At 43.4% G+C, this 25,933-nt stretch overlaps 1 protein-coding gene across 2 annotated transcripts in view; it reads right to left on the bottom strand.

Moving 5' to 3' along the window:
- Positions 1-25,933, bottom strand: part of TSPAN4 (tetraspanin 4) — a 2,753,320-nt gene that overhangs the window by 2,301,649 nt on the left and 425,738 nt on the right. The window contains exon 2 of one of the 2 annotated variants that reach the window (XM_085644889.1): positions 1,481-1,566. The exons of the other annotated variant lie outside the window; for it this stretch is intronic. The gene's annotated coding sequence lies outside the window, so the exon portion shown is untranslated. The remainder of the gene's footprint in view (positions 1-1,480; positions 1,567-25,933) is intronic. 2 annotated transcript variants of the gene reach the window in all.

The raw sequence follows: 25,933 nt of genomic DNA, 5'->3' as shown, positions 1-25,933 counted from the left end.
TGCTCATGGGGGAGTTCTGGATCTGGTCTTGTGTCTGGGAAGGATTCTGGGGTGGGGAGTCTGTGGCTAGATAGAGTCCACACAAGATAAGGCATTACAAAAGGTAGGTAACTTGTTCCTCAAGATATCTTTTGTCAGAAAGATCTAAGGCTGACTACCTCCTTCATAACTCCGAACAGAGCAACATCATCAGCTCAATAGAAAGTTGCTTCCGCCACATATTCCCATTTGCCAGGATGTGAAGAACTGTTTAAGCATCTTGTTTGCAAATCCCAAACAGTTGTATTTGGGACCAATGTACTCTAATAGAATGTAAACTAAAGGGTATTCCCCAGACGAAAAACCCTCTGCTTCTGTATGGCCTGCTGAGATGGCTATTCTGAAGGAGCTAAGCATTCTCTACGTCATTCATTCCAGCACCAGTTCTGATAACGCTGGAAATAGGGGAAGAAGGATTGGGGTATCCTAGAAAAGTCCAAAACTGAAAACTATCCTTGAGTTCTCCCGAAGTGGGGGCCACCAAACAAAATGACATTTGCTTGCTACCTCCATTTCTGGTCTGTTACTCGGGTTATTGTTGCAAAGAGAGTGTAGGGATAATTAACAGACATCTCCAGTTCCTGCAATCAGTCGTGCTGTCCCTCTAAGATTTGTCATGTCATGTGACTTAAAAACATGGGCAGCTGGAACAATATTCCAACTGCAACAACGGCGGGCCCTTCTTGCCGCACCTCACATCAGTTCTCAAGGTAAATGTAATAATTGTCGTGCAATCAACCCTATACGCCAGCCGCTGAGTGGCGCTACTGTGCTCCAGATCAGTACAACATAAACAAATGAAAGTGGGGGTGCACGAATAAGATAGTCCAATGAGCCAAAGCATTGTAATTAAATGTCCTCTTTAATTCAAATTAAATTTCTGTAGATAAAAGGAATGGTCAGCCAACGCGTTTCATTCCCTCAAGGGGAACTTCATCAGGGCTGTAACATGATAAAACAACATAGATATTACAAATAAATCATAAGGCACAGGACTAGCAACACAAAGAAATAACCATATAGTATGAAAATTATAAAGACAAGACACATTTTTTGACAACATTAAAAAGTACCCATAAAATCACATGGATTGACATATAAAACATTTTTGTCTCAATATGTACGTATATACAAACAAATGTTTAAGTGACGGCAGCTTAATTTTCGAAAACCGTCCACCTGTTAGGTATTTGTAAACAGATGTTAAACTAACCGTGAACAACCTAAAGTTAGTGTCCACCTGATCAATTAGGCTACTGTCATCCAATGGAGGCAACAAGTTTTTTGAAAACCCAAGCAACATCAGAAACTATATGTAGGAATAGAGTAATTGAAAGAGTCAATAAGTGTGAACAGAAAAAAATGGAAAAGAAAGGGAATATATACAAGAGGGAGTGAATGTATAGCGAAAAACAATCCAAATCAAAATAAACATGCATACCTTGAATCAATGTATATGTTCTTGAAAATAGAACAAATCTTGAGATTTTCATGAAGTATAGTGTATTTCACATGTACTTCAGATTTCTGTAAGAAAACACAATATCCAAAATCATGATAAATGGCATTCTGTGCCAAACTTTTAATACTGTAACCATAAATAATCTAGAGTGGATCTTTCTAATAGCGCTCACTATTTGATAGATATACAGCATGGTTGTCACATACCAAACAATAGCTCATTAATAGAGACAGTGAGACCAGAGCACTCTATATCGCAAAGACACTGCATGTAATGCAGTTTTGCATCCAGAAAGTGCACATGCCAGCTCTACCATTAAGAACATTCCATATGGGGAGATGGTACGTGTTAGACGCAACTGCAGTGAGGAATCTAATTTTGATAAGAATCTCCAACAAGTTAAGAAAAGGTTTTTAGCCAGGGGATACAAAAAAGAGATTGTGGACAGGGCAGAAAATAGGGCACGTGCACTAACCAGGGAGACCACCTTAATAAAAAAAATAATAAAAAAACAGAGCAAAGCTAGAACTAAGAACAGTGATAACAACATCAGGTTCGTGACCCAGTATACCTCACATCGCAGTGCTATTTTTAAACTGCTGAAGAGACATTGGAATCTCCTGTGCGAGATACCCGGTCTACAAAAAGTGATTTACACGAATCCATCAATCACATATAGGCGCGGAAAAACCCTAAGAAATGACCTATGCCCTAGATACATTAGAAAATGTAACAATAAGCAAACAACATGGCTACCATCTAAACCAAAAGGCTTCTTCACTTGCACAATGTGTAACATTTGTGAACTAGGGATTAACAGAATCAAGAATTTTTCATACAATGGCTCTAGAAATTATAACATCTATAATTTCATTAATTGTAACACTATGTTTGTAATCTACGTGATTGGATGCCCTTGTGGAACCATTTACGTAGGCAGCACTAAACGCAGCTTAAAAATCAGCATTCAGGAGCACAGGAGGGCTATACTCAAACGTGACTCCAGATATCCCATGACGGAACATTTCATCAATGAACATGAGGGTCATGCTAATTTCTGGTTTCACGCTATTGAACATGTGGAGAATGCAGAGAGAGGAGGTGATCGTGAACTTCAGCTCAGGCAGTGTGAGGCGAAATGGATTTGCAGATTACGTAGTGCCATTCAAGGATTTAATAGTGATAATGAAATGCATTACTTTCTTGAAAATGATTAATGTATGTAAATCCATGTTCTAACAGTCATGAGCTTTTGCAACTTTCAGTAATGGTGGGACACACCATATATGCTCATTACACTTTGGCAAAATTGCACATTGATGTGAAAAAAATTGGCGGCTATAATCATCTCCAATGATCCTTTTCCTTTATACTTTCTATTATTGTTCTTTTATAAACACTGAGTGAAGGACGATGATATTTGGGCGGGGATATATATTCCACTACTTGTTCCTTACCAAACCCCTTTGCGCTTTTCTCACCTTGTTTTGTTTATTGGATGTGATACAATTCTGGACCTTTTGCTCTTATCATGGTGTCTCTCGTTTTTTTCTGATAAAACAGCTTAAAAGAAGGTGGGATATTTCACTCTCATCATATTTGGTTGATGAGATATGATGTATTATTCGTGCGCTTATACATTCGAGTCCCCCTTATGGCCATCTGGAATGACTTTTTATTTGGATACAAGATGCCACGTACTATTGGGGAGGATCTAAATTAACTTGTATAGATTTTTCTTTCCGAGAACGTTTTACGTTTTATCTATTGCCTATCGACAATAACTTACCATTTTATGATCTTGTTGAGCAAAACACTCCAATTTTATTATTTTTGCTCATAATAAACAGATTGATATTTATCTTATATCGATTTCCAACTGCCTGTTCAACCATGACAATTGATTAATTTCAACTGGTAACTGTTGTTTCACATCTCAACCCATTGATTAACAGCTTGCATGGGTTGAATTTCAGTCTCAATTTGATGATGTTATGTATATTTCTTTGTCCGGATTGAAAAATGAATATATTCAGAGGTTTTGTCATCACATTTCATTTGCTTAATGTTCTATCGTAACAGATACATATTTATTTACTTTTTCCGTGCTACATTGCCCGTTTCAAAATGGCGTTCCATTTTTCCGCGTTGATGACCATTACTTTTTGCTTTTTATTGTATATTGGATATTAGTGTATTCAGGTACTTTGCTCTGGTTACACACGTTGTATACGATACCACCTTTTGTCATTTAAGCTCAAATTCAATTAGGTGGTGTTGCGAACCGCAAACGCTGTACGTTTCCACTTCAGCTTACAGGTTCTTATAAATTTGAGATCATTACTTAGATTTTAAATCTGCATGTTTCTCGGATTTTACTTTACACAAAATATATTCAATACAATCGATTCTTGGCTAATTTGCCTGTTTACAAATGGCGACTGATTTACTTATAGACAATGTAGACCATGATCCGTGGTCCACACTCACATCGATTGGCTACTCTCTGACGAGGGGGCGGAGCCCCGTATATTTATACGCCATGGCGGGTCTTTTGCCTTTTATCGAGGAACACGCCGTCATATCTGGAACCCTGCTCAGGCGACTGCCGGTAAGATCATATGTGAGGCACAACGCGCATGTCCGTGGGGGTGATTTGTATTTAATGCCCGTGGTTGTGGGTTATCCTATATATTGCCGTGGGATTTCCCGTTGCGCGACAACCACCATTATGATGCTAACTTGTATTTTCTTTTGAAGTATACACTTAATTCCTGTGGTTCTGTGCTTTTCCGTTTGTGATATGGCATGCTCAGATTAAGCCTTGATGTTGTTTTAGACTGGGGGCATACTGCTTGCCCCCTGTGCGCACCGGGTTGGGTCGTGCGCACTTCATTTTTCCTAGTTTCTACCGGTTCAGGCGTTTTTACGCTTTATACTACTATTTCACTATGACAACCCCGGCATAAGTACATTCTTTTCTGATGGATACAGTTCTCATGACTTTGTATCCTATAGTGTTTGATAAGTTTTAGGTTATTATTTGACACTGTCTTACATGTGTATTATATTTTCCGCTTTCCACCTTTTTGGATTACAAAGGGGATTTTGGTTTCATTTATCATATTATGTATTCAGCTTGGTCTCACTGTCTCTATTAGTGAGTTATTGTTTGGTATGTGACAACCATGCTGTATATCTATCAAATGATGAGCGCTATTAGAAAGATCCACTCTAGATTATTTATGGTTACAGTAGTAAAAGTTTGGCACAGAATGCCATTTATCATGATTTTGGATAATCTGAAGTACATGTGAAATACACTATACTTCATGAAAATCTCAAGATTTGTTCTATTTTCAAGAACATATACATTGATTCAAGGTATGCATGGTTATTTTGATTCGGATTGTTTTTCGCTGTACATTCACTCACTCTTGTATATATTCCCTTTCTTTTCCATTTTTTTCTGTTCACACTTATTGACTCTTTCAATTACACTATTCCTACATATAGTTTCTGATGTTGCTTGGGTTTTCAAAAAACTTGTTGCCTCCATTGGATGAGAGTAGCCTAATTGATCAGGCGGACACTAACTTTAGGTTGTTCACGGTTAGTTTAACATCTGTTTACAAATACCTAAGAGGTGGAGGGTTTTCGAAAATTAAGCTGCCGTCACTTAAACATTTGTTTGTATATATGTACATATTGAGACAAAAATGTTTTATATGTCAATCCATGTGATTTTATGGGTACTTTTTAATGTTGTCAAAAATATTTGTCTTGTCTTTATAATTTTCATACTATATGGTTATTTCTTTGTGTTGCTAGACCTGTGCCTTATGATTTATTTGTAATATCTATATTGTTTTATCATGTTACAGCCCTGATGAAGTTCCCCTTGAGGGAATGAAACGCGTTGGCTGACCATTCTTTTTATCTACCGAAATTTAATTTGAATTAAAGAAGACATTTAATTACAACGCTTTGGCTCATTGGACTATCTTATTCGTGCACCCCCACTTTCATTTTTTTACATGGGCAGCTGGAAGTTCTCATAGCAAAATGGTCCATTGAGCACAAATACATCAGCCTCTGAATCACCAAGACATGCAATTTCCAATGGCATCCCTTGTGACCAGACAAGAAAAGCCAGATTCCTTGGCCAGTTCTTCCACCAAGTTGGTTGAAACAACTTATTGCTGACAGATTGTCCATATTCAGGAGCACATAACACACCACCCAGTCCTTCAAGAACTTGGTCCCAAATGAGCTCACCATGAGTTCCAAGCAATTTACATTAAGATACATGCAATCCATGGAACAGGACCACTTTTCATCAGGAATAAAATCACCAAATGCATACAACAAAGGAACCTATGCTACAGATTGGCACCCCGCCTCAAAACCCCAGCATACAAGAAACAAAACCATGGGTGGTACATCTTTCTCTGTTCAAGCAGCCAAACTATGCAAGTCATTAGCCCCAAACATAAGATCCATCTTCAGAAGACTTCTCAAGAGTAGGCTCTTTCCTACATGACAACCATATCAAAACACAAACGCTCAGCATATGCTTGTGTATGTAAACAAGTATAATTTGATTATCTCTATGTATTTAGACATGTGCATATCTTTGTACAAATGTATATACTACGTATGGATTAAAAATATATAGATATTCTTAGAAGTCTGCTTAACAAATGTATACGTTACTTATGGTTAAAAAAATATATATTATATATATATCTAATGCTTAACATGTATATAGGTCTCTGTGCAGATAAGTTATTTGATTACATGCTTATGGGTCTGTGTTTTATTTGATCTTTCACAATGTGGAAATTTGTTCATAACAATTGTATTTATACGTGCTTCACTATTGAAATCTGGTAGAAAAATATAAAATAAAAGTAAATACATATAAATGAAAATACAAAGAATGTAAAACAATAAAAAAACATTAAATTACCAAAAAAAGATTACAAATAAATAAATTAGCTTTATGTACAGCCACACGAGAAAGTCTGAGGATCTGATTCATAAAGGGTCTCTGCACTCGTGGCGGAGGACCTAAACTCATGAGGGAGTTCCTGCACTCGGGGTGGAATCTTCACAATGAGAATTTTCATTGTGAAGATTCCGTCCGAATGCGACGATTCCCTCATGACTGCAGGGCCTCCTCCACAAGTGTGGAGGCCCTTTGTGAATCAGGCCCAAAGTTTCTAAATATTTATCCATGCATGTACATATGGGAATTTATATGACACAATTTTATATATCTTTATTATTTTCCATACACATTGATATCTTTTTATGTAGTCCTGTACCTATATATATTTATTGTTTTACTCCCACTGTAGAAAAAAAATCAACTCTCTATAATTCACTACTCTGTCTCATCCTCTGTCCTCTTTCAATATACCCTCTACCTCCGCTCTCTGACTCATCCCAAACCTCATTTTACTATGATCTTCCAGATAACCCTTGCTAGACTCCCCCTCCTCTATTCCTCCTTTGACTTATTCCTAACCTAATTTTACTACCACGATCTCCCAAATAAAACTTTCTAGGCTCTTCCCTCCTCTATCCTTCCTTTATCCTAGTCAGTCTAACTAACAGAATCACATGTCCACCACTCCAATTAACAACTTATACATCCCGATACAACTTATCCACTTTGGGTTCCTGGATTTCATAGACTCAGTCAGATTTTTCTGTACGGCCAACTCGACTTCCACATGAGAAATTCTGGTCTCTGCTTCCCCAATTTTTACTGCGAAATCTGAGCACGTCTTTGCAATTCTGCGTATAGAGTTCTGAAGTTTACGGCACGCACCTTGAGTCCGGGAGCTCTCGGCTCTTGTCTCCTCACGATGGGCCATAATGGTCTGATATAATGTAGAGAGTGTGATTTCTTCAGGGTCATTAGGGTGAACACTAGCCACTCCTGACAGGGCGGCCCCTTCTGGAACCTCCATTCCTTCCAGATTTGGTGAAAAAGAGTAGTCCCATATCCTTGAACCAGCCGCACCCTGGGCCTGCACAGGAAGGGTAGCTTGATCTTTCAGTTTACGAACTGGTCCAGGATTTAGCAGGGACTTGTCACTCTCCTCTTCCCCATCTAAGCTGCTAGTATTGTTTTCTTCCCCAGCTCAGTCTTTACCGCAGCTGTCATCACCTGAGGAGTTAGAGTGGTCTGACAAAGAGTAGAATTTGTCAGCTACATCCTCCTCCATAGATGTTGGTAGATTAGCTTCCATGCGGCCAGCCTCCCTGTCTGAGTAAATCTGATCCAATGCCACATTTACCTTGCCATTGCTTGAAAGAAATCCATCTCCCAAAATGCACTGGCCCTGTTGTTCAATCGTTGTACCGTCTGCCACCTCCAGGGAGCTGCCTGTAGAGAGTAAACCTGTTAGGTTACCAAACTTCCCTGCTGCCACCGGGGAGGTTGTCTGCACCTACACGATCGAGCCCTCAGTCCAATAGCCCCCAATTAGTTTCTTTGCCTGCAGTCTCACCCCGGCGCAGCTCCATCAGTTGTGCTGCAGCTTCTTGAGATATGGGGGCAATTACAGGGATAAGCAGAGGGGCGCCGGTTTTACCAGTAACTTTAGATCCTGCTACCGATTTGTTCTTTCCAATTTGTGCTTTAAACAAAGCAGGAACCGTCTGCTTTCCACGACAGAAGCTCTATTTTTTCCCTTGAGTTGTTCCCCGGAGCCCGGCAATCCGACCGGCATCTCCATGGCAGAACGACGTCCTCCGCCATCAGGATTACCTCCATCTCAGTCCGGGGTGGATTTCCCAGGACTACCGGAGCCTGCAGGCGGCCCCCGTACCTTAATGCTCTTGGTGGCAGTCTTCGGCGGCATTAGTGGAGTTGCGCCGGTGAACAGAGCGGGAGAAGCTGTCGGAGTGAAAGTCTTACGAGTTGCCAACCTACAAGGCAGCGGCAACCCCCACAGCCAGAAGCCACGATCGCCAGATCATCTAAGGGCACCAAGAGGGGTAAGTTTTACAGCCCCATTCTGCTACTTGCACCAAAAACCTGAAAGGGAGAGGTTTTAGCAGGGAAGGAGTTAGTGTTCAGCTCACTCGGCCGCTGATGCGACCGCCATCTTGCCTCTGCCTGACACCATCCGCTTTGGGTTCCAGTGTAGTGTGCTACTAACCAAAAAGCACTTCAGCGGCTCATCCGGGCTAGCAAGCGCTACATAATTACACTTACAATAAACAACAGAAAGGTGACCACTCAACCTTTGGAAATGGTGTTTCACTGCCCTGCAACACGTGTCACTGTGTTATTAGTAACTTTTGATGCATTTGAGCTAGAAACAATTTTTTTAATCAACTCTGCAGATTATGCGGTAGATGATGGATTATGTGGCAGATGCAACAAATCTATAAATTTGTCGAAAAATGCAGCAGCCACACAATCATATAGTTCCAGTGGACCTGCTAATAACTCTACTGTTGGTTAATGGATCGCATTGACATTTGGCAGACTTTTAGTCAGTTGAGCACGCTCCAGGAATCTCAGGTTTGAGGCAGATCTGACAAAGAGGTCAAAATATTGTTTGATTTGCTAATATCTCTGTTGCCTTATCGAGGACTTGTGCCAAATTGGACAGGCCTTTGGCATTTTAAGCTTAGTCATGGTTTATTGAGTTGAATGTAAATCTACCAAAAGGAGGCACAGTTACAGGAGGGCAATGAACTGTTCATTTGCTAATAAATTTGTTGCTGGTTAATGAATCTGCATGGTATTTGAAAGGCTGTTAGCAACCTTAGTCACCTGTTGAGCCAAACGCTGTGCTCAGCGGGTGTTGGGCAGGTCAAGTGGGATGCCTATGGGGCTGAGGTCTGTGTGCAGCAAAATTTGGCTCTCCGAGCTCCCAACCTGCCATAGACGGCAAACAACCGCTGAGCACAGACTTCAGCCCTGTGTAGCACAGGTCGGCCAGAGGGCTTGACACCTGCTGAGAACTTTGATGTTTGTCAGCATGATATTTGACAGGCTGATATCAAGCCCGGTGCAGAAATCTCAGATTTCAGGCAGATCCATTCAGGGGTTCTTTCTGTATCGAACAGCAAACATTCAGTTAAAATGACAAATGCTGCTTTTTTTTTTTAGCACACCATTAAGTGCACCTCCCCAAAGAATTTGCATAAAGCTGAAAATGTCAAGAATAAGTTAAACATGGTTTATACCAACTGCTGTGCAGGTTCATAAAATTGCATCAACGTTATTAGAGAATAAATGATTTTTTCATTTGCCATTTAAGTTTGCCCCCCCCCCCCCGCCCCCACGCAGCCTAAGCAGATCTGCATGAACCCTGAGATTTATGCACTGTGTTTAACATGCTAACAGCCTGCAAAAATCCATGCCTATTCATTTAAGCAGTTAATCATTATTGCCTTCCCTTTTTCTCCCTCAATGGATCGGCCGAAACTTGCTATACCCACAGACCACTAGACATGCTAAATGTCTTCCAGAATATGTCGATTCATCAAATAATGCCATCGTTATTAGCAAATGAACACGGCTGCTCCCCCCACTAAAAACCCCACCATAAAATATGCACAAATGTAAACATATCAAGAGTATCCCAAACATGCTAGCCGTCAGCCAAGTTTTGTACAAATTCGTCGAACAGAGCAATAGCTAAAGGCAAATCAAAAATACACCTTCCCAAATGTCAAGACGTTTCTAAAATGTGACCGCTTGATTTTCAGACACTTTTTAGACTCTCATTTATCAATAACCCCTGCAGGGATTTACACCAAACCAAGCAAAGGCAGTTCTTTCAGTAAAGTACGACGTACATGCAAAGTTTGGTGTCATTTTCTTCAGCCATTTTCCTGTATCAAGGAGCAAATAATCGTATGTGAGGTTTTTTTTACAAAATGTTTTTATTGGCATTTCAACACTGTACATTACCATATGATGTGCAACAGTGGCAAACATTAAACCATATCAGACAGTATACGTGCCTCCAAATATTTCAAAGTCCATTTGGAGAATAGCAGAAAATACCAATAAACCAAATTACAAATCCTATGGACGTTAAACAGGGAAATCCCTTCACCCCGATTTTTTGCCCCATTTGCTGGAGCTGTACAAAGCTTGCCTTAGAAAAAACAATTTGGATATAGTTTTTTTTAACAGTTTTGTACAGATTTGTGAAATGCTACCAAAGTTTTTAAGAAAACACAAATGCTTTTCAATGGAAACTCTGATTTAACCATGAATACACAGGTGTGATAGCCTTCTCATGAGTGAGCAATATGTGAGCAAGCAGCGGGCTGAAACGAATTGCATGAGCTGGTGTAAATCTCTTAAATAATCATATCTTTCCGCAGTTCTGAGCGCGCGTGTCTATGCTTCATTGAGAATGCGAGGGACTTTAACTGTGGATTTGGTCAGGCACAGCGCCCAACACCATGCTACATTCCCGCAGGGCAGAGCTGGTAAAGCGGGCGCTTAGCAAAGGATAGATATATAGTTATATATTATATATCCCAATCGGCCAGTGTCCGGTACACGTGCTGGAGATTAGTATCTCCATGCCAACTTTTCATCTGGTTTTTTGCTGTTATTCTCACACCGGGTGCCGCCGCTTAAAAACATTCTTACCCCAATCAGCCTGGAAGCGGCGCACTCTTACTGTCGGTGCAGCATTGGGGGTCTCAGACCACAGACCCCTGAATCTTTACAAGCAAATGGAGACGCTGCACTTATGGAGGCTGTTGGCACATTCATTTATTTGATCAGCAGCTTTCCAAAATCCCACGGCGCGTTTCGACAAACAGTCTTCTTCAGGTGGGTGTGGCATTTGATGAGGGCAATCCCCCCGCTTATGTTTGTACACAGGCATTATGGGATATGCAGTTTTAGACATTTAAGAGCATAGTGCTATTCCATAATTTACAAATTGTTTTCATTTCAGTCCATTCCCATATTTGGCTGCATTTTAATCTACTCAAGCGTGCTGTCAAACTTCAGGCCCTCTCTCCAACGTCCATATCGGGCTGCATCGGTGTCCTGAAAACATTTATAGGGTAAAAGGTCCCCATGTTAATCTGAGGATCTTGTCCCACGGAGGCAAAGATGGCACTTATACAATGCCACCCAGTGTGAGAATAACAGCGAAAAAGGAGATGAAAAATTGGTGTGGAGATACTAATCTCCAGCATGTGTACCTGACACCGAGGAGACGTATGAGAAGCGAATGCTTCAGAGGACTTCCTAATGTGTCTCCGTGGGACAAGATCCTTAGATTAACATGGGGACCTTTTGCCCTTTACATCTTAGGACACGGATGTGGCCCGATATGGACGTTGGAGAGGGGGCCTGAAGTTTGACAGCATGCTTTAGTAGATCAAAATGCAGTCAAATATGGGAATGGACTGAAACAAAAACAATTTGTAAATTATTGAATAGCACTATGCTCTTAAATGTCTAAAATTGCATATCCCATAATGCCTGTGTACAAACATAAGCAGAGGGATTGCCCTCGTGAAATGCCACACCCACCTGAAGAAGACTGTTTGTTGAAACGCGCCGTGGGATTTTGGAAAGCTGCTGATCAAATAAATGAACGTGCCAACAGCCTCCAGGAGTGCAGCGTCTCTATTTGCTTGTAAAGATTCAGGGGTCTGTGGTCTGAGACCCCCAATGCTGCACCGACAGTAAGAGTGAGCCGCTTCCAGGCTGATTGGGGTAAGAATGTTTCTAAGCGGTAGCACCAGGAGTGCAGCGTCTCCATTTGTTTGAAAAAATATATATATTTATATGTTAGAGTTTCCATAGGAAGAGTATATTTTTGTTTTGCTAATAACTTTGGCGCAATTTGATGAATCTTCACAAAACTTTCAAAATATTCTCACCCACCTCAGTCTTCCTGAAAAGTTTCGGGTGAGCTATCAAGCATTGGCCAAGAAAAAGAGAGGTCTCAAAATACTTTTCCCCCATGCATTTTCCATAGAAAAAAAATTGACAATGATACAGAAGAAACGGCTAACCAGAATTCCACCAAATTTGCAGGAAAGGTAAATATTTTTCCACAAAGTGTGCATTTTGTGATCTGGCGTAATTCTGACAGCCGTTTCAGAGAAATTAAGGTTTAAAATGTATAGATATCTGTTGCTGCTGGAGTCGCTTGGGGAAAAATGCCAACACATGCAATCTGATTGGTCGCTACTGCGGGACATCCATGAGCGTGCGCAATGTGATTGGCGGTCGCAACAGGAAGGAAAATGTTGCTGCTGCCATTATAGAACTTGGTCCCCAAACCCTCTAAAAGAAAACAGATAAAAGCTTAAGGGGCCGGAGTAGGGAAGCTCTGACCTCCTAGCCCTGTAGGAGTGAGGGGCGGGGGGTGGGGTCCCAAAGGGATCCCTAGGGGCAAAACTTCCCCCCAAAAATCCTTCAGGTTTGCAGGGGTCCCACAGGAGCCAACATGGACCTATGTGGTTCCGTGGCACTTTCACTTGACTCTTGCGGTAGTCCGGTGGAACAAAATAAAGCTTTTTTTTAAAAAGGCGGCTGGTTGGGCACAGAGCCTGCAGTATGGTGTGGTGGGAGTGAGTTTGTAAGTGTGGATAGGCAATGTGGGGTGGGGGTCTGCGAGGGATTGACTGTCTGTGGGTCAGATCCACAGGCAAGGCTTTGCGGCCAGGGCACAAGTCGAGAGTACACGCTGGTAGGCGGCGTCCACCCACTCTTTTCACAGGGCGGCTGCCATCCACCCTGCTAAGAAGCTGGGACCTACAAAAATATGCTGAAATTGTCACCAGTGTAATTTTCAGACACCGGGACACATTCAGCAGCGCCGGTACCTTGTCTGCTTTCATTCCGAACAGCAATGTGGAGGCGAGGGGGCTTTGTTATTTTAAATTCCAGCTGGGCACAAAACAAAGGCCGAAGTTATGGAGCCACAGGCCTTATTTTGATCAAGTATTCTGGTTGGGAGTTATCGGAAGCCGCACACCTAGCTCCAAATGTAATGAAGGGAAAACAAAGGCAAACAGCTTATTACCTCACGGGTACTTAAGAGAGGCATGATTTTGACTTTATTCAGTCCCTGTATATAAGAAATATACAGGCACTGTAAGAATGTCACATGTGTTGGGCTGCCCCAGTATTTACATGAATAACAATTTAAATACCACTATTTTGTTTTATTTCTTTTATAGTGCTACTCATCCCAGTCCAGGGAGTTGGAGCGCTGTACATCAAACGTATACATTATACATTGATAATAAATCATATGTTTGTAAATCAATGTACAGGATGTGTTATATACAGGCAGTGCGAGTTAAAATGTGAGGGAGTCACATGTCCTTCAAACTCACTGTGCTATATTAGAAGTATTACAATTAATGAACTACAAGTAACAAAAGGATCTCTGTGCTAAAAGCAGTAACCCACTTACCCATCTACATAAAATACAAATCTGTCATCTGCATGTCACACGATGTGCTTTGCAGGAGACATATTAACCCTCTATGCTACTTTGATTCAAAACTGGCACTAGTCAAAACACAGATCTCTCCAGCAAGTGAATTTACCTCCAGAGTTATCTTACCATTATTATTTTTCCCTGAGATTTACTGAGCACAAAAGATCTCTGCAGCAGGAGCCTTAGCCCCATAAGATATCCTAAAATGCAGACTTTGCAACCAATTAAGCAGAAGAGATTTACTGACACATTTCTCCTTGTTTCCAATTTCTTTGTGGCAGAATTAATAAAAATGTATAAGTTAAAGCCCAGCTTTTGCGTCGGGGTTGCATCACTTTTTGGGCAAAACTCCATAGCAGAATCTCATTTGTTAAGTATTGTAATTTGACCAATGCTGTTCAGATCCTGTTATATGCAGTTACTTTATTTGGTCATGGAGATTAAAACAACGGTCTGTCTCCTATCCTCCGGATATATGCATTTATGAATGTGGTATGAGTGTACTTGAGGAGGAGTGTATGTGAGGTAGTGTGTATGAATGGTTTATTCTTGTCTGTTTACCCGGGGGTTTATGATGTAAATATGTTTACACATGAAAATGTTATATCATTAATATGTAACACTGTGTGTAGATGTTTACAATATTGATTTTATATGTAAAAAAAAATAGATAAAAGAAAGTACAAAAATATTTTTGATAAAGCAAAGGAAATTAATAAATAATGTGAATATTTATAAATATGATTACGTTCTGGGATTTCGTTTTTGTTTAGTTATACTTTAGCCCATATTGAACTCATGTTGAGTTAGATAGAAATAATATAGGTCACGAGGGAGCGTTCTCAAATTGCATTAACTATTGCAATTTATTCATATATATTCGTGAATGACCTGCTAAATATATGTGGGAGGTCTTTAGATCTGATATCTGTTATACAGTAGAAGTTGTCCAGGTCTTTCAAGTCTGCACTGGAGAGGGTCAGCTTGTGCTTGTTTTAGTTCTACTGGGACCACTCCTTTAGCTGCTGAGCTGTTTATCACTGTGATGAGAGACAAGGGTTGGACCTACATATGTTGGCCGCAAAGGAAGATGTTTTTAGAGGAATTAGGGATTTAATCAGATCCAGGCTCGATACAAGAGTGAACTCGATATATTCTTATTTAGTTTGTCAGTGGTATTTACAGAGCAGGGACATCGCCCCGAGTTGGTAGGGGAATGCATGTGGGGTTACAAAGTGCATGTAAGGGAGCTTACTTCGCATGGGGAGAGGGTGATGTATCGGCTAGAGGTGATGGAGGGGAAGGAGGGGAGAAAGAAGGGAATCAGTCCTTTGTTGTTTTTTATTCTCCGACTTCAGCCAGTAACGGGTTGCCTGGTGTGATAGCGCTGCATTGTTGAGGCTCCTATGGTCTAGTTTATTTGTATGGAAATAATTCTAGGTCGTGAAACTGCTTCCATTGGCTGCATGGTAGCCTTTAGTGACCATCTTCTCACGGAGGAACAGTCCTGCAATGCAGGTCTGGATTGCTGAAGTACAGTTTGACACTGATCTATTTTGTTTATAAACAAATAAACTGAGTTTAACCCCTTCAATGCGCATGACGGAGCAGTTCCGTCATGCGCGTCGGTTGCGCTGTGCGCATGACAGAACCGCCCCGTCACGGCCCCGCCCACTCAATAGAACCTTCAGCACGGCGCAGTGATCCGCGCCGCGCTGAACGGGTTAATTTAGAGACCTTCCCTTCGATGTGCTCCTGTCCACCTGGCTGGATGCACTTGTCCGTGTCAGGCCACGACATGAAAGACAAGGCATAAGAGCCTCCTTTTCACTGGGTACTAAGCTTAGAACACCGTGGTTAGCTATCGGACAAGTCAAGCAAGGAGTAGGGTTCCACTGCATATCAAGAGTGCTGGACCCAGAAAAAACAGAGGGACAAGCAACGGGGAAGCATGTACACTGGGGTAGTACCAAGAAAGCCTTGGCTGAGGTTCTCACAGTGAGGTAGACCCCTGGAGAAGAACCACATGCGCATAAGAATGGCATCTCTGACCTGGTCATTATGGACACTACTCAAGAACTGAACTTTTCAACTATAAATCATTGTTTTCAGGCGTGTTAGTCCAAGAAGTTCAATAGAAGTAATAGAAGACTACAACACCCGAATGCATCACTATTTTGCACAAATGTGCAGGAAAGGAAGCGGTGTCGATGATGACCTGAAAGAGGTTGTCACCAAAAACGAACACAACCATTTAAAATGCATCAGAAATGCAGCAGGTCTAATGTATTCAGGGGGAACGCCAGAGCAAGCAAGTTCTACACTGCTTGAAAAGATGATTATTGTGCTGAGCCCATAAAACGGTTGCAATCAAGGGTTCTCCCCCTTTATTTACTTCCAAGCCCCTCATACAAGCCCTCAGCTTCAAGCATTGGATTAGGAAAGTAGTGTCCAGTTGCCACAGTGTAGATTTTATCTGTTTCTCCATGTATTTCCTTTTTATGTGAAAACTAAACTGACAAATGCTCTCATTTAGGGTCAGGAGGGGTGTGCTACCTGTGTGAGCACAGCCACATGGACACCTATGTCTCACCTTACACCAAACAGGAGTGCAACTACAGTGTGCCTATGCACTTTCAGAAGCCAACCCATGGCAAGTGGTTTGTGACAGTGCATGTGCTGTCGCTTGGAAGACATTTAGTTTTACTGGGGGGCTTACTTATCCCTTTGCTTATTATTGGTTAGTTTTCTCGTCAATCTCATTTCCTTATCTCTCTTTAGTCACAATGTGCCAGCTTCCCTACCTCTTTGTGTGTTTGTCCCTCCCCTGAAGTATGTCCCAAGTACTGCTTCCTTGCCTAGTAAATGTCCTTCCACTGCTCTTGCTTTTAAGCCTGGGCTACTATTTTTCTTTTAGTTATAGCACTCCATAGGAGTAAATAGGCTTGCAGTTCTTACTTGGACACCTCACTCTGTATTGTTGCTTGCCCCTCCCGTCCTCTCAGTGTTGTTTCTTGCCCCTCAACACCTTCTCCAAAAGCACAGCTGACTGTGCCATAGAACCTTTTTCCTTTACTTTCAGCCATGCTGCACAATAGCTGCTGTACAACATGGCAATGAGTATGGCACAAGGCCACGAGAACACTGGATTGGGTGCACAAGATAATCTGTGAGACACCTCTCTGGAAGGGTAAATGGTTGGGGGAGATTTATGGGGTACATGGTTTTGGGACTTGGGACATAATTACCATCTCCAAAATAGGAGATGTGCTCGCGAACGTTACACTCATGTCATTCCCCTCAATGCAAATGGAATATCAACTACAGCATACCCTATTTTTGAGATATATGGAATTATGTCATGCTTGGCAGTCAAAGGGACTGGATAGTGAGGATATCCCTGAATTTGCCCCTCTTGAGGGACGTATCAAAATGGAAGCACTAGAAAGGGGTGCCATATCACAAACATACAGGACCATAAAAAGTAATACGTGGGACTCACAGGTACATCTGAGGGAGAGGTGGGTACGAGATCTGGGTGTGTTAGAAGGCATAGACTGGGAGGCAGCATTGATGCATTCCCGAGAAGTGGCCATCAAGGCACGTTTATGCCTCCAGTTCAAAATATTTCATAGGCCTTCTACGACCAGCAAAAATGACATACAATGGATAAGGCCCCCACATTCACAGGCCTGCGTTGCACAGTGGAAGTCGCCTCCTTAATGCACACTATCTGGAGCTGTCCCTTTATACAGACATATTGGAAAGAGACCATTAGTGAGCTTTCATACATACTGGAGGAACAGCTCGCAATGGACCCCGAATACATTATATTAGGGATCGTTAATGATGGAGATCTCCCCCGAGCTAAACGCCTATTTAGCGCACTGGGCCTGGTGTGGTCAAAAGAGATATTGCAAGGTATGAGGTTATAGTGGAGACCTCCTCCCTGCAGAAATGGCATAGTGGAATGGATCTCTAAAGGGCGGAGGAGAAGGTGACCGATGGGATGCCCATGTAAATTCCATAGGATCTGGGGACGTTGGACAGTGTACCATGGACTGGAAGATGTAGGCGATAGCGCTGCCCCCTCAACAGTTTTTGGAGGGGGTGAGACTCAAGTGGCTGGGGTTTAGATGGGCTGGTTGACTACCATTGCGTTTGTTGTATATTGGTGATGCATAAGAGCTGTAAAGGACACATGTTGCGCAGACTTGTGGAATGTTTGCTATTTGTTATTCTATACACAAAACCAATGAAAATACATTAAACAATATATTTTTGGACACCCAGGATTGGCATGGCACAAGATGGAGGATGAGGATTGCCTCCCCAGACAGTGGAAGTGTTTTGTCTGCATTCCAGCGGTTGGAGGGTGGAGTTCTAGACACTGAAGTGATGGGGATGGAGGCAGGGATCTCTTTAGAATTTCAATGAACTCCTGGTTAGCAAAGGACTGCTAATTAGTTAATCCTGAACACAGGCAGTTTGGTAGATGGTAAGGTAAGGGGCAGGACTGCAATTCCTGTTGTTTAAGTAGTGTTCCTAGGCAGGGCTGTTCCTTTGTTTGTCGTTGAATGCGGCTTCAGAAAGGGTGATGACATCCAGGGTCAGAGAACTCAAGCATTATTATTCCCATGTTTTGGAACTCCTGCTTTGAGGTAGCCCGATTGCTACCTGCTGTCAGAAACACCACTTTGCACAATGACTGTGTCATGAGAGAAGGCCTGGAAATGACATTTGAAAGAGAACCAACCCAAACCTGTTCTGAAACCTTACATCACAAACCCATGCTCTCTATCTGGAAAATGTGTGTGTATAAAAATGGGATCCAAACCACCCCACTCTGTTCCAGTCCTAATTTCTTCTTGACCAAGAGAGTGCGCTGCAGAATACTGAAAAAGAAGCTCTATAAACTGAGATGGTATCTGCCTGACTGTCAGTTACCCACAGATCAGGGGGGCTTAGCAGTACCGCACCTGGAGCAATACTATTTGGCAACGCAGCTCCAATGGACAAGTAGCTGGTTGGCGGGTGCCACACTGGTGGCACAGCATCTATATGGCCACCATTACCTGCCACAGAACTAACAACGCTATTCCACCCATGCTCAAAAATCAATCCGCCAAATTCACTACTAATGTTGGTAGCATATAGAAGCTACCGCATGGAGCTATACGTCACTCTGAAAATAATCTCATATGTGCCTGCACTACCTCTGGAGGGCACACCTAGGGGCATCACAACCACAACAATAGCAGAACTAAGAGATTGGCATGAGGCAGGTGTGCAGACTATAGGAGATCTATACAATGAATGCACACTGACCCCGTACACTACACTTGTGACAGAGGCTGAAGTGCCCCTGGGTCAGTTCCTGCTCCACTGCTCCCTAATAGCAGCTCTCACAGTAACGTGGGGTGATTTAGCAACCGAACCCGCCACACATCTTACAATACAATATTTACATGTCATGGGAAAGGGGGGCACCTCACTAAGTGGTTCGCCGCATCGCTCAGGCATCATACAGCTATTACTCTAACTCCCCTCCGCCAACACTGGGAAGCGGACCTGGGTCTCCCACTCACAGAGCTAGAATAGGCCTCAGTATTAGAAGCTTCAACAGAGATCCCTCGAAATGCGCGCCTGCGCCAAATCCAATATCACATATTACACAGAGCGTATCTCACGCCCGCAAAAATTCATCAACCGATTCGGCATTCCCTCGATATAAACACGTAAATGCGGACATATTGCACATGCTGTGGGGATGCCCGCGATTAACTAGCTACTGGGCAAAGGGTGCAGAAGCGCTGGCTCAATGCACTAGTCACAATATTCCATTTGAGTGGCACACCTACCTGCTATACTTGCACCGTAGGAGTCATAGTAACAGAGCCACATGCAGATTTTTAGATCTGGGAATGGCAGTGGCAAAATGCTTGATCACTAAACGCTGGAAGCGCCCTGATCCCCCAAACATAGACATGTGGAAATATTCAATGCGCACCTGGGCCAAAGCAGAAGGTGTTGCATTAAGACAGGTGGACACATTAGGCCTGTGTAAGGTACCTCTAGCCACACACTGGGAAGTCATATTGGCAGCATTAATCCCCCCAAAGGATGCTGTAGTCTTGCCTTATATATCGGAAGACACCGAGACCCGACCTGCGTAGACCCCCACAGTCGACGCTCCAGACAGTATACATCCTAGCGTGAGCCCTGCGTTATGCTTGTAATTACCGCTGGACACAGTCATGCCTAGCAACAAAGGGGAGGATGGGTTTTGGAAGCACAAACGCCAGCCCCGGTTTCACACCAATTATGTATTAGTTTGCCCCGGTTCAGTTGCCACACGCCGCCACGGTTCTCTTTTGAACCATTCAGCAATTGCCTGTATGTGCAGAATGGTAAAACATGAGAATGTTGCTGAATAAACCCTGTAAAATGTTGATGTAACATTATTAAACTATATGTACAGCCCAATAGAATGTATAAAAGATATGTACAAAGAAACTGCATGAGTTGGAAAAAGATTGTTAAAAATTTACAATCAATAAAAACAGATTTAAACTCACAGAGATGAGAGAATATCACCTGAAGTGTGCGCTCTCTGCTGGAAGAGTCGAGGATCTGTTTGAAGAACCTGGAGGCCTTGCTTCCCTTTGAGAGAGTGAAGGACTGTGCCTCGCCCTTCAGGGGGAGAGAACATCCAGGAAGAGGGGCCCAGTTTGTTCTCGTCATATGCAGCAACCACAGGAATCTGACAAAGAGAGCAAGGCAGAAGTGATCCATGCTGCAAAGGTGTCCCCCGGTCTCTTTGTGCAGGTCCTGAGTTAGCTGTATTCGGATTGCACCAGAGCAAAGATGCTTGTCTTGTCTGCAGTCCATCGCAGGCTTGAGATATTGGTTCTGCCACTGCCAGTGGAGAAAATCCATGCTGCATCACAGCCTAAGTCGAAAGACAGGATCAGCCTGAAGGCCGCAACTGCCATGAAGTTATCATTGTGAAGAAACTTAGCCAGTAGGCAGTTAAATGATGTATCCAACCGTTGGTTTGTAGTCACCCACAAGTGCCACCATAGCCGCAGATTGGTGTGACTGCGCAAATCTGCCCAGCAAGTCTGCTCCATGAAGCATTACCTGGATAAGCCAGTGCGGCCTCCATGCATTAAGGAACAGTGCCATAAGGATGGGAATATTTCTTGAATAATCAATCAATCACATGTTTGTTAAGCGCTACTACTCACCCGTGAGGGTCTCAAGGCGCTGGGGGGGGGGGGGGGGGGGTTGCACTTTCTAGTCCATCAAGGAGTGGGTCTGGCGTAGAGCCAGGTTTTGAGGTTTCTTGTGGAGATGGGGAGAGATGTCTGTCTGAGGTGGAGAGGGAGGGCGTTCCAGGCTCTGTCCGCGAGAAAGAAGGAGCAACCGACTGATCTGGTCTTTCTGGTGCAGGGTACCACGGCGTTGGAGAGCTCGGCTGATCGTAGGGTTCTTTGGGGTGCGCGGAATTTGAGTCTGCTGTTCAGGTATGCTGGTCCGGTGTTGTGGAGGGCCATGTGAGCGTTGGTGAGCATCTTGAAGGTGACTCTAGCACCTGTCATACAGCCTGAACTGCAACACAATCAACAGCAGGGTATGTGTGGCGCTTAGCCTACATGCAGGGACAGATATTGCACCACTTAAGGCTTTGACCCAAGGGTTTGAAAGACACTGAACCAGGTTGCTCTGCTAATGAGTGAGACTGCTTTGAGTTACCTACACCTATACCTAATGCTTGCCTACCTCGAGCTCTGGAGACCGAAACTCAACCATAGCGAGAAGGAGAGGGACTCTGATGGTCAGAGTGTAATGCTGTTAGATGCAACTGATTAGAAATTTGTATTACACTCTCATCCTGCTGTACAGTATTTTGTTTTGCCTGGTGATTAAAGTACTTTACTTTTCCCACCGAAGAAAAGCACTGGCCTGTAAATTACATTATTGTATCTGTTGGTTGGCTGGGGAATTTGGAGCTCTTGCCCCCCACACTTCCCCCTGAGAAGCCTGTGACTGCTCGACCTCACCACCCAGAGACTCAAGTGAGAAAATGGTTATATATGTGACTCAGTTTGCAGAACCACAGTTAGATGGTCCCCAAGACACCAGAGGCAAACAACCTCAACCAATAAAATACATCTGGGGCCCAGCAGTTCCTGGGTTACCCTGTAACCCCACCAAACAGGGTCCGTCATCTGCAGAGGCCCAAGTACCATCGCGCCCTCCAGGACCCGCAGGACCACCTCGCTCGTTAGGCAAGGCTCACTCAGAAACATTATGCAATCCTCCAATGGGAAGCTCTACAAACTTCCCTAGACAGCAACAGATTCATCTCCTCGTTTCTGGTTAAAAAAAAAGCCTCAAGAGTCAGTAAACCCCAAAGAGGAGTGTGAGAGAGGCCCTTGCAAAGAGACACCAACTACCCACTGCAAGCAGGAAAAACAGAGAGGCCACGGACAGGCACCACAGATAGTTGGAGTGAGTGCAGACACCCAGCTGGAGACTGAGCGAGGTTTATGGCGCATAAGTAAGTTGGGAAATGGTCATGTTTGATGAACTGGAGTCACTTAGAGCAGAGGAGGTCGCGTAGGCTTGCTACAAAGGTAGGGTGACCAGGCGTCCCGGATTTGGCAGGACGGTCCCCGTTTTTCACCAGCTGTCTGGGCAGATTTTGAGAAATTTAGCTCATGTCCCGGTTTTTGGAGAGGGTCGATAAAAACTAGAGTAGGTGTTTTCTTATGTTTTACAAAGCGGGGATAGTTAGCAGTTGTTCCAAGAGTGCTAGCTTGACATAAAATTATAGTCCTTCTATTTTTGTGAAATGTACCGTTATTTTGCTTTAAAATTCTGGTCACCATATACAAAGGCCCCCCCCCCCAACCCAGCAGTGCGGGGTGTTGGGGGTGGGGGAGGTCGAGCTCCAGGGCCCCCCTCACCAAAGTATGCTGGCGTGAGAGCTCCTGAGTGAGCCGGAAGGGGGGGTCCTTCTCCTCCATGTACTTTGCAGGGGGCCCCCTCGAGTTTCGTTACGCCACCGCCCAGGCTGCCTCCTCTTGCTTCGGGGAGAGGTTTTGCTTTGTGCCAACGATCAAGGGAAGAGACTTAAGGACACTATCAAGCGGTAGTAATGTAAATAACATGTAAGTGCCGTCTTATATTGCTCGGCACGACTTTGCGTTCTACTTAATTCCACAGCGTTCCAATTCGGCCTACGCAGACTCGTTTTCGCAGGCATTTATTTATTGGGGCGCGCAGATTCGGCCGAGGAGTGAAATAATTTTGTGTAAACATCATATGTTAATGTATTAATTTAGTAGCGACGCTCGCGCTGCAGTCTTGGCACATTTATTCCGGCGAGGCTTGCAGCTTTCCTTCTGCATGATTTTTCTTCACCAAGTAGCTATTTTTGTAATTCTGTTGAAAATCTGACAGCGGCCCATTTTTCGCGAGTGTTCGTGAAACTGTTTACTTTTCCCCCACAATGCAGAATAAATGTTCCTCTGCAGAAAGCGCAGCGTTAATCTCTCAACTGTTTAGAGTCCTTGGCAGGAGCCTCGGTGGCTTTAGCGGGGGATTAATCCTCGGGACCCTGACTGCAAAGGCGAGCCTGATCCATCACCAGACGGCGGCCCGTCCCTCTCTCCGCATCCTTCGCCTCCCCTGAGCCCCTCCAAGGCTGGGGCGGTCCATCTCCGGAGACAGGGCGTGCACGCGGGTTGCTTGGCCGCATTAGCACAGGAGTAGGAGTGGGTGGGCCTTTGATGTCCACCCACCGCACTCGGACATCCACAGTTTAAAGGTGGTGAAGCAAGTTATTAAATCTTACAAGAAAGTATTTGGCGCAGGAGCAAGCTCTCTTCTCCCTCATTATTTTTTTTTTGTTTTTTATATCGCGCACTCGACCCAAAGGTATCGGAGCGCTTTACATGAGCACCAGTTGTGTTACTGACAGACACATTCATTTTGTTAGGCACCGGGAGATTAAGTGATTTGCCCAAAATCACAGGATGTTGAACGTCCCTGCCCAGACTCCAACCCAGTTCCACAGCTTCTAGGTCAACCGCTGTAGCCGTTAAGCCACATCCTGACCACCTCACTCCCGGTCATTAAGGGCAGTCTCCGGTATAAAATGTTTCACATACAAATCGTTGTTTTCAGGTGTGTTAGTCTAGGAAGTTCAGTGGAAGAAAAACAAGACCACAACACACAGAATGCATTGGCCGGCCTATGAGTGTCCAGAACGGGACACTGTGTTCATAATGACCTTAAGGGACATTGTCACCCAACTTCACATGGAAATTGCTCAAAACGAAGCTGGCATTCGATTGAGAATGCAACTCACAAGACAGGGTGCAGCAACTGAAGAGGACCGGCAGAAGGACCCCATTCCCCCTAGAGACCCTGAATGAGTAATGGAAAACCCTTTCCTCCATTGAACAACCGTATTTGACAAAGGCGGGAGACAGCACAAACATTGCGCCTAAACCAGATTTATTGAAACCACAGCACACACAGTGGCATGGTGTGTGCAGAGATTTGGAGAAGCTGGGCCAGCCCCTGCTGTAGCACCGCAATAAAACACCCCCACCCTTAGTTGGAGTGTTGCCCTCTTTGGACTTATCTGCACTATCCAAACAAGCAAAATCTTCCCCACCCAGCTCCCTGTTAACTTCAATGGGATCACCCACCATGGAAACCTTCTTCCTCCAAAAAATGTCATCCCCATGGATTTCATCGGGTCCCCCTCCAAAACGATTCAATTTCACCCTCCAAGCAGATTCCAACAGTTGAGAGGGAAGCATTCCAGGGTTCCAGCAGGCAGACCCACACCTTACTACCACATATAACACACAACTTCAGGGAGTAACCACACAGGCATACACCCCAAATTTAACACACATATTGTAAATACAGGCTCCTAAGAGGCTACAAGGTGACATGCCAGAGCCATTTTAAGAAGATTATTAAATAGAGTCACTCACTCGTGGCCTGGGTAAGCTACTCACACATATTCCACTACACTTCTGTCACTCCACTACCCTTCTCTATCAAAATAACTCACTAACATATCCACCACTCAAATAATTTCACTATGCTAATTCACTTCTAATCCTTTATGGGTTCTGGAGTAACGTGCTACTCATAGAAAAAGCGCTTCAACATCTCATCAGGGGTAGGAAGCTCTATATAAATGCAAACCTTTTTCCCACTTCTATCCCTTCACTATCCTTCTCAATACGAATAACTCACTAACATATCCACCACTGAAATTCCTTTCATATTTCACTACACTAAGTCACCACTTATCCTTTATGGGTTCCGGACTAATGTGCTACTCGCTGAAAAAGCACTTTGACGCCTCGCCAGGGGTAGTAAGCGCTGTACAACTGCAATTACAATACAATACAATACTCAAACCGTGTGTAGTAGAGGGCCTGTGAGCACACCTGGATTAGCCTCATTTAAAATTAAACAAAAAGCTTCTGTTAATTTTCACGTTTTTGCAAGGCCTGGTTTTGTCTTCTCCCAAAAAGCAATGAGAAACTGTTGCAGCAATATGGGCTTGTAGGTTGCTTTACCCCCAGACGTAGGTGCAGTACTACTGATGTCTAACTACTCAGAGGCCAAAAGACATGAACATGACTCCCCGACACTACTGTGCAGTGCGGTACTGACATATTGTTCCATTATTTAAGTTTCTACAGCTCATTCTGTTTGTCAATTTAATTTCAATTTACATTCAGATAAGCTCGGTCGCTCATTGCACTAATGTAAACAGTGAGGGGATCTGTGCTTCACCTTGTGGTCATAACCTCAGTTGCCAGGGGCTGCATTCAGTCTTTCGTCTTCCGAGGTCGATACAAGGTGTTCCATTGAGTTGGGTTTTATATGTTATTGAACATCGAGAAACCCTTGATGGAAA

Source organism: Triturus cristatus, chromosome 3_1 (genome assembly GCF_964204655.1).
Source record: "Triturus cristatus chromosome 3_1, aTriCri1.1, whole genome shotgun sequence".
NCBI classification, from domain to species: Eukaryota; Metazoa; Chordata; class Amphibia; order Caudata; family Salamandridae; genus Triturus; species Triturus cristatus.
Note: the sequence above shows the minus strand (reverse complement) of the source record. Positions and strands in the feature narration are given on the sequence as shown.